Source organism: Myxocyprinus asiaticus, chromosome 10 (assembly GCF_019703515.2).
Source record: "Myxocyprinus asiaticus isolate MX2 ecotype Aquarium Trade chromosome 10, UBuf_Myxa_2, whole genome shotgun sequence".
In the NCBI taxonomy this organism is placed as follows: domain Eukaryota; kingdom Metazoa; phylum Chordata; class Actinopteri; order Cypriniformes; family Catostomidae; genus Myxocyprinus; species Myxocyprinus asiaticus.
Window position 1 is genome coordinate 39038327 of NC_059353.1, and position 10106 is coordinate 39048432.

Sequence of the window (10106 nt, forward strand, 5' to 3'; positions counted from 1 at the left end):
ACCCTTTTCACAGACCTGTTATGACGCGTTTCTGCCTTCTTTAACAGAGTAAATGTTTATATTTACAAGTTTTTTTAAATATTTAGTGTAAATGTATAACATTGTAATTTGTATTACCCTGGAATACGTTTTAAAAAATCAGTTTCCATAGTTGCGATGAGGCTTCTAACACAGCTGCTGAGGGAGTGACAGAACATTTGGTCTGTTTCTCTCTTCTTGCTGCTGTTATCCAGTGCTGTTGTCATGTTTAAATGTGTTTTTGTTCATGTTTTCAGGTCTTTTATTTAGAAATTAGTTAACTTCCTTGTCTAGTCATGTGATTATCCTGTTTCTCTCTTGTTCATGTGCCTTGTTCTCATTGGTGTATAGTCTTGTTATCTTGTTATTAGTTTTGTCTTGTTATTGGTTCATGTTTCATTGTCTTGTTATCAATTTTGTATTTTCATTGGTTGTCTTGTTAACTTGTTTACCTAGTCTATGTATTTATAGCCCTCATGTTCTCTAGTCCTTGGTCAAATATTGTTGATGTAATGTTGTCAAGTCAAGTTGTTTATGTTTGTTTTGTTTTGGATTCATGTTTTTGGATTTATTGCACTTTCTAAAACAAAACTGCACTTGGGTTCTCATTTCATCATCATCTCATCCTCGTCTGTTCCTGTCTTCAGCCTGTCCTGCCTGGCCCAAACGTTACAGAATACTCAACCCCAACATGAACCTAGCAGTTTGCCTCATGCGGTTACACCAGGGAAACCGTTCCATGGAGGAATATGTGGAAGACTTCTGTGCTCTGGCCAGCAAGGTGGATTTTAATGAGATCGCCCTCAAAGACTTTTTCCATTTTGGGCTAAATGAGCCCATATCCTCCATGCTGCCTGGAGGCAGATTTAGTTGGACTTTGTTTGAATAGATTGACTTTGCTCTTTGAGTGGCTCAGCCTTCACTGTGGGAGTGGCTGATGAGGAACACAGCACTTCTACAGTAACTGTCACATCCGAGCCCTCAGCCACCCTGATTTCACCTTCGTCCGAATCCACCAAGCCAGAGTTCCCCGTCATGGCCGCCAAGCCAGAGTTCCCCATCATGGCCACCACAGTTCATGAGCCAGCGCCCACACCTGCCACGGTCCACGAGCCAGTTCTTGATGCCTCGTCCATCCCAGAGCCAGCATTGAAGCCTCTTCTGTCCCAGAGCCAGCTCCAGCCTTAGAAGAATTTGTTGGGGGGGCCATTATGTCTCCAGTGGTCTCTGAGCTCCCTTCAATGGATACCACTTTCTCCCCAGCCTTGGTGGTCCTGGAGACTTCCTTCATCGTGCCTCCCATGGGTCTGCCACTCGAACCTCCAACGACTCCGCCTTCCAATTCTCCCATGGAGGCCTTTCCCCAGTCGCTGCCCGTGCTCACGGCCACAGAGGTCTTTCCCCAGTCACTGCCCATGTTCACGGGCACAGCTGTATCTTCTTTTGCAAAGCAATAATAACATAATCATTGATTTTTTTTTTTTTCTTTTGCTGTTGTAGCAAACGGGTAGGCAAAAATTAAATTTGCTGTGGTCCTCCATTCACCGCCATTCAAGTTTAGTCAACTATGACGACTTCCGCTTTGTGGCATGTGGACATGTGAAAGGTGTCCATTGTCATACAATTGTGCTCAAACGTTTGCATACCCTGGCAGAAATTGTGAAATTTTGGCATTGATTTTGAAAATATGACTGATCATTATTTATAGTGATCATATGGAGCCATTTATTATCACATAGTTGTTTGGCTCCTTTTTAAATCATAATGATAACAGAAATCACCCAAATGGCCCTGATCAAAAGTTTACATACCCTTGAATGTTTGGCCTTGTTACAGACACACAAGGTGACACACACAGGTTTAAATGGCAATTAAAGTTTAATTTCCCACACCTGTGGCTTTTAAAATTGCAATTATTGTCTGTGTATAAATAGTCAATGAGTTTGTTAGCTCTCACGTGGATGCACTGAGCAGGCTAGATACTGAGCCATGGGGAGCAGAAAAGAACTGTCAAAAGACCTGCGTAACAAGGTAATGGAACTTTATAAAGATGGAAAAGGATATAAAAAAGATATCCAAAGCCTTGAAAATGCCAGTCAGTACTGTTCAATCACTTATTAAGAAGTGGAAAATTCTGGGATCTCTTGTTACCAAGCCAAGGTCAGGTAGACCAAGAAAGATTTCAGCCACAACTGCCAGAAGAATTGTTCGGTAACCTCAGGAGAAATACAGGCTGCTCTGGAAAAAGACGGTGTGGTTGTTTCAAGGAGCACAATACTTGTTGACCCCTCTCCAAACATAACGCTTATGGTTGTGACCATAAAGCTCTATTTTGGTCTCGTCACTCCAAATTACAGTGTGCCAGAAGCTGTGAGGCATGTCAAGGTGTTGTCGGGCATATTGTAACTGGGGTTTTTTGTGGCATTGGCTTCTTTCTGGCAACTAGACCATGCAGCTAATTTTTGTTCAAGTATCGTCGTACTGTGCTCCTTGAAACAACCACACCTACTTTTTCCAGGCCAAACATTCAAGGGTATGTAAACTTTTGATCAGGGCCATTTGGGTGACTTAACAACTATGTGATAATAAATGGCTTCATATGATAACTATCCTTAAATAAAAGACAGTTTCTTTGCATGATCAGTCATATTTTCAAAATCAATGCCAAAATTTCACAATTTCTGCCAGGGCATGCAAACTTTTGAGCACAGCTGTATATACTGATGATCAGTTTGTTTTATGGTGGAAACATATATTGTTTGGTCTCTTGTGGCCTATGTCACAAAGCAGGATTAAGCAGCTAGCTATATAAGTTTAAACTTAGTTTAAGCTAACTCTGAATTCGCGGTACCAGTAAAGTGGATAGGCTTTCATCTTTGGTTCTTTGCCATAGTAACATACACTAATCGGCTAACCTTATGTTCCTGATCAGAGATCTCATCCATATTCAGGACCAATCAGCTGTAAGCAAAGTGACTGTCACTGCCCCAGTATCTCTCACTCCAATTTAAAGTGCATTTCAACAAGACAGTTTTAGAAATTTACAAAATAAGCTATTTATGATTATTATTTATTGCAAGAAATATATTTTGTCTTGCATTTGTTTAAAGACACTTAAATTTTTTTGCAATCATTTTCCCACACTAGCCATAAAATATTTATGAATAAATAAACCTAAAATAATTATATAGTTTAAAGTAAGATAGTAATACAATATCAATAATGACTGAATGACTTTAAAATATAAAAACTTAATCACTCCACAATATACTGTAGATACATCAGAAAATTGTGAATGCCACCCAAACCTCTTCTTATTAGGATTTGCTGGCAGAGATGCCATCAACATACAGTTTTTCACTTGAAGTTCAATAAAAGCACACTAGCACACCAAATATGTCTTTACTGTGTCTTATGCTGCTAGAAAGAAAGAACAAATAAGTGTTTATTAGTGCATACCATCTATTCATTTTCCATTTGCTCACATTTTTATTATTTGATAGTGTATTAATATATAATAGTATTAAATAATATTATGTTAGTAATTTAAATTAATACTAAAGCATTTAATTTCAGATATTAATCAAGATATTAAACTTTTAAAATTACAAGCCTGAATGTTCTTTTTGTGGACATATAAAGTTACTTTCACATATACACTACCGGTCAAAAATTTTGAAACACTTGACCAAAATGTTTCTAATGATCTTAAAAATATTTTGATCTGAAGGCGTACGCTTAAATATTTGAAATTAGTTTTGTAGACAAAAATATAATTGTGCCACCATATTAATTTATTTCATTATAAAACTCAAATTTAATAATAATAAAAAAGTTTATGAAATTGATTACTTGGACCGAATAATAAAGCAAAGCAGCCAATAAGTGCCCAACATAGATGGGAACTCCTTCAATACTATTTAAAAAGCATCCCAGGGTGATACCTCAAGAAGTTGGTTGAGCCACTGGCCAAATGCTGCTTTAACTTTCTTTGCACCAAAACTGCATCTTGTTTCATCTTGGTAAATTAATAAACACATTTTACTCTCCATTCTTGTCAGAGGGCATTCTCTCTTTCTTAGCAGTGTATAGTAAACAGCATCATTGGAGGTTATGAACGGAGGTTTACATGGAGACAAGAAACACTGCATCGGAGGGTCACGTGACGCCATGCAAGAAGCAAACGTGTGAGCAACGAGCTCTGCGCACTTTGCTAAGTTTTTAATTATTTTCATTTTATAATCTGGTAAATTTTGATACACCCAGCTACACATTTACTCTTTGATGCAAAACATGGCAAAGAAGTCAAAATCATCGGGCTCTGGAGACATTATAAGACACTTACGTGTTCAGGATGAAAGCCCTGACAGACCTACAGACTGGGAACTCGATTTGGATTGCACGGTGGGAGAAGGAATCCAGCGTCAGTTGTCCAACATGTCGGTGATGTTGACGAAGATTCTTGCTGACTTGGAGGATCTCGTTGTAATACGTCGATCGATTACGGCGATGGAAACAAAATTCTCTGAGTTAGCTACAAGAGTGACTGATGTTGAAAAACGAATCGACTTTCTGGGATCTTCGGAGGGGGAATTAACTGCTAATCCACCGTGACCAAAGTCGATTTGGAACATCTCCTTGAAAAGCTTGAAGATCTTGAGAATAGAAGCCGCAGGAATAATGTTCGAATTGTTGGAATTCCTGAGCATGAAGAGGGCAGAGATATGGTGAAATTCCTTGAAGAGCTTTTCTCAAGCCTGCTTGACATAACAGGCCACAAGCTGGAAATCGAGCGAGCTCACAGAGTCCCAGCTCACAGATCTGCTAAGGGAGAAAGGCCCCAATCGATTCTGGCCAAATTTCTGAGATCATCCGATAAAGATCATGTGTTGCGCCAGGCGAGGAGCAAAGGGAAGCTCTCTTGGAAGAACCATAATGTTTTCTTGTTCCCGGACTTTGCGAGTTCGACAAGAGAGAAACGCGATCGGTTCAAGGAATGCAAGAAACTCTTACATCAGAAAAAGATCTCGTTTGCTCTGATGTTTCCGGCCAAACTGAGAATAGAAACGAAAAACGGTCGCAAAGTATTTACATGTCCAAATCAGGCAATGTCTTTTATAGAATCAATGTCTGAGTAAACCATTGGATGTTACTCATGTGAGTGGGCCAACTCGCTGTTCTTACTCTTGAGGAAGCTGGGCATCATTTTGGTTTCTTTTTTCTTTTTGCGTTGGCTCTGCTGAGCGGCCAGAGCTTGTTTTGTGAATAACACTTTTCGTTAAAGAAACTTTTGCATTGAAGTTCCCGGCCAGTTTGAGAGTGGACACTACGGATGACCACAAAATATCTACATACTCACACAAAGGATGTCTTTTATGAAGTTGACGGATTATGTAAGTCATGGTATCTACTTTTATACAGCCTCCGAGTGAATTGACTCGACCATCTGGGGAACAGGTATGCCGGTTTTGTTTCTTTTTGTATTGGTTCTATTGAATAACACTCCTTTGGAACAGCTGTGGATTAATCTGTTCATTCTTCGTGCTTATTCCTCCTGCTGACTGTAGTTTGATTTGTTGAGTTTTTTTTTACGGGACATTGGAATGATTACGTCATCCGCTGAACTCATAACAGCTGGCTCACTGAACATTCGTTTGTCTGTCCGAGGAATCTGAACGGTCTTATATCAGCTGGAATTTGTTTTGTGGAAGATCACACCTTTAAAACAATCCTGTGAATGAATCTACACATTCTTTGTGTTCATTATTCCTATTTGCTGGGTTTATTTTACAAAGTATTTACTGTTATGTAAATTTGCCTCACAAATTTGTGAGGCAAAATTGAGCAATCCGATGGCAAAGTTGTCGTGGGGACTCGTGGGCGTTCATGGACCTTTTGAGTTTAGAGGGATTGTCGCTGGTTGGCGCTGTCGGGTTAATGCGCACGTTTTTCTTTTTTCTGTTTGTTTTGTTCGGGGGGAAGTTCGGGGTTTGATTGTTTCACTAATGGGGAATGTGGTCTTTATAATTTTGTTTTTGACACACAATTTATTTTTTCTACTGTATCAAAATGTCAAATGTTAATATGAGTATACTATCTCTCTCCACATGGAATGTAAATGGGTTGGGTCACCCCATAAAAAGAAGGAAGGTTATTACTTTTCTTAAACGTAAGAAATATGATATAGTGTTTCTTCAAGAAAAACATCTCTCCCCGCAGGAAGCTGAACATTTTGGGAAGATATGGGGTGGACATGTTTTTTTTAGTGCTGGCTCAAGTAAGAGCAAGGGAGTCATTATATTGGTAAATAAACATCTACAATTCAAATGTCTCAAACGGATTAAAGATAAATTAGGAAGAGTCATTATAGTTTTAGCTGAAATTCAAGGACAAATGTTGTTTTTGGCTAATATTTACGCACCTAACGCTGATGATAAGGGCTTTTTTATAGATCTTGAAGGGATGTTACAAGCCGCTGGCACCCCTCATGATATAATATTGGGAGGAGACTTTAATCTTTTGATGGACTCAGTCCTTGATCATAGTGAAGCAAAAGTGTGTAAACCCCCTAGAGCAACATTGACGCTTCACAGGACGTGTAAAAATCTTGGTCTTACAGATATTTGGAGACCTTGAACCCATCTGGTAGGGACTATACATTTTTTTCATCAGTCCATAAGATTTATTCTAGAATAGTTTTTATTTATTTATTTATTTTATATCCAAATCCCTTATTTCATCTGTTGTTGATTGCTCAATTGGAAACATTTTAGTCTCGGATCATGCCCTGGTGAGTTTAGATCTGGTAGGGACTATACATTTTTTTCATCAGTCCATAAGATTTATTCTAGAATAGATTTTTTTTTTTTTTTTTATATCCAAATCCCTTATTTCATCTGTTGTTGATTGCTCAATTGGAAACATTTTAGTCTCGGATCATGCCCTGATGAGTTTAGAGGTGATGCCACATATAGAGAAAAAGAAATCATATAGTTGGCGCCTTAATGTATCCCTTCTGCAAAATCCTGATTTCCAACAAATGTTAAAGACTGAAATCAGTATTTATATGGAGACCAACTGGTCCTCAGTATCCTCTGTGGGCGTGGCTTGGGAGGCACTTAAGGCGGTTCTTAGGGGTTGGATCATACAGTATGCCTCATTCATCAAAAAATCCAAAGCACAAGAACTTATGGAGTTGGAAGGAAAGTACCGAGGCAGAGCTGAAGCGCCATATGTCAGCTGATGGCCTCAGAGAATTGACCCGATTGAAATACAGATATAATACTCTTTTGTCACAGAAAGTGGAGTTTTGGTTATTCAAGGCAAGACAGTCATACTTTGAGTCAGGTGACAAAGCAGGGAAGCTTTTGGCTAGATATATAAAGCAGAGAGAGTCTTTTTTTACCATTCCCTCAGTGAAATCTGCTGATGGTGAAATTTTTACTTCAGCCATTGATATTAATAATGCTTTTAAAGAATTCTATCTTGATCTCTATAGTTCCACATCTTCATCTACTGATGAAGATATTAGAAAATTTGTGGAACCATTAGATCCTCCTAAACTGACGACTGAGCAAAACAATTCTCTTGATTCTGAGATAAACTTGGAGGAGCTTGATGAGGTAATTAAGTCCCTACCTACTAGCAAAGCTCCGGGGCCAGATGGTTTTGCTGCAGAATTTTTTAGATCCTATGCTACAGAACTGGCTCCACTTTTGTTAGAAGTTTATACAGAATCATTAAAGAATGGAAAGCTTCCTCCAACCATGACACAAGCCCGGTCTGATTCTTAAAAAGGACAAAGATCCAAGCGAGTGTAAAAGTTACCGTCCAATTTCCCTGATCCAACTAGATGTAAAAATATTGTCAAAAATTTTGGCTAATCGATTAAGTAAAGTTATGACATCACTTATACATATAGATCAGGTGGGATTTATTCGGGGCCACAGCTCTTCTGATAACATCAGGCGTCTCATCAATATCATGTGGTCAGTAGCGAATGATCAATCTCCAGTCGCTGCCATCTCACTTGATGCCGAAAAGGCATTTGATATGGTAGAATGGGATTATCTTTTTAAGATTTTGGAAATGTATGGGTTCGGGAGTACATTTATTGGTTGGAATAAGTTACTTTATAGACACCCTGTAGCAGCGGTACAAACAAATGGATTAATTTCAGATTATTTTACTCTGGATAGGGGCACTCGGCAGGGCTGCCCTCTTTCCCCATTATTGTTCTGTCTTGTCCTGGAACCATTAGCAGCCGCGATAAGAAAGGAGGATGATTTTCCAGTGGTGGAGGCGGGAGGTGTGCCGCATAAGCTTCTGCTTTACGCAGATGATATTTTATTATTTGTCTCTGAACCTACTAGATCTATGCCTTGCCTCCACAGAATTATTAATTCCTTTTCCAGGTTCTCAGGATACAAAGTCAGCTGGCCTAAATCCGAAGCTTTGGCTCTGACAGCGTACTGCCCAGTAACGGCTTTTCAACCGGGCGCCTTCCAATGGCCCAAACAGGGCATTAAGTATTTGGGGATTTTATTCCCAGCAAATTTGTCTGATTTAGTTAGTGTTAATTTTGACCCTTTAATAATTTAATCGAGCGATGTGTGCAGATGGGCTTCATTACATTTATCGATGATTGGGAAGGTTAATGTTATTAAAATGAATTGTATTCCAAAATGTAACTACCTGCTACAATCTCTCCCTGTAGATGTCCCCCTCTCTTATTTCAAGGAATTTGATAGCATAGCGAAGTCCTTCATTTGGAATGGTAAACGTCCCAGATTGCATTTTAATAAGTTACATAGGCCGATAGACAAAGGAGGGCTAGGCCTACCCAAGATTTTGTTTTATTACTATGCGTTCAGTCTCAGACATTTGGCTCATTGGTCACTTCCACCTGAGAGAGCCCCTCCCTGGTTTGTTATTGAACAGGCAGTTCTTGCCCCTATTTCGCCATTACAAAGCATCTCTATCAAACTAATTGGAAAAGTTAAGTTACACCCTGTTATTTCGCATTTACACTCGGTATGGACTAAAGTGTCCAGATTGTTTAAATTGGACACTTATTTAAATGTTGCCTCGAGCATATGGCAGAACCCAAGACTGTGTATTGACAAGTCTCCTTTCTGCTGACCGGAGTGGATTGTGAGGGGGGTTGCTACACTCAGTGACCTATATGAAAGTGGTGTGTTGAGATCGTTTGAAAACTTAGTCCAACATTTTGGGATCCCCAGACCTCAGTTTTATAGGTATTTACAACTGTGCCACCTGCTTTGCACTATTTTTGGGAGTAGCACACATCCCCCTAAGGAGGCAGATGCTTTGGGAGAGGTGATTGCAGCTTTTGGAAAAGATCATGAGGCATCAGTGTACTACTCCCTGTTAATGCAGAGTATGGGGGACGGAGCCTTAACTTCTCTCAAGAGAGTATGGGAGAAAGATTTCAACTTGGCATTGGAGGAAGGAGTGTGGGCTAAGATTCTTAAAAACGTTAAGTCTGCATCTAGTGATGCAAGGGTGCGTCTTATACAACATTCAACATTTTGCACAGATTTTATTGGACCCCCTCTAGACTGTATAGACTTGGTCTTAAAGACACACCCACCTGCTGGAGATGCCAATCGGAGGATGGAGACATGGTCCATGTTTTTTGGTAGTGTGTCGAGATCCAGAAATTCTGGTCGAAGGTTCAGAATTTTGTCACGTGGTGGGCACTCAGGTTTCGTTTTGCCCCAACTTTGTGTTCTGGGCGATGGGGCGGTCATCGATGTGGGGGATGGCCATATAGAGAACTGGGTTCTGACATGTGTGATGATCGCCAGGCAGGTTATTTTGAGGGGTTGGAGGTCAGCTGGTGCGCTCCCATTTCCGGAGTGGTGCACGGAGGTGGGGAGGGTGGCAGCTTATGAGGAGGTGTCATCGGGAAGACAGGGTGGCTTGGATAAGTTTATTCGGAAATGGGGCAGGTATTTGGAGATTTTGGAGGCCTCTCGGGTGGGGTGTGGAGAGAGTAGTGTATTATAGTTAGTATGATTATTATGTGTGTGTATGTATGTATTTATGTGTGTATATATATATAT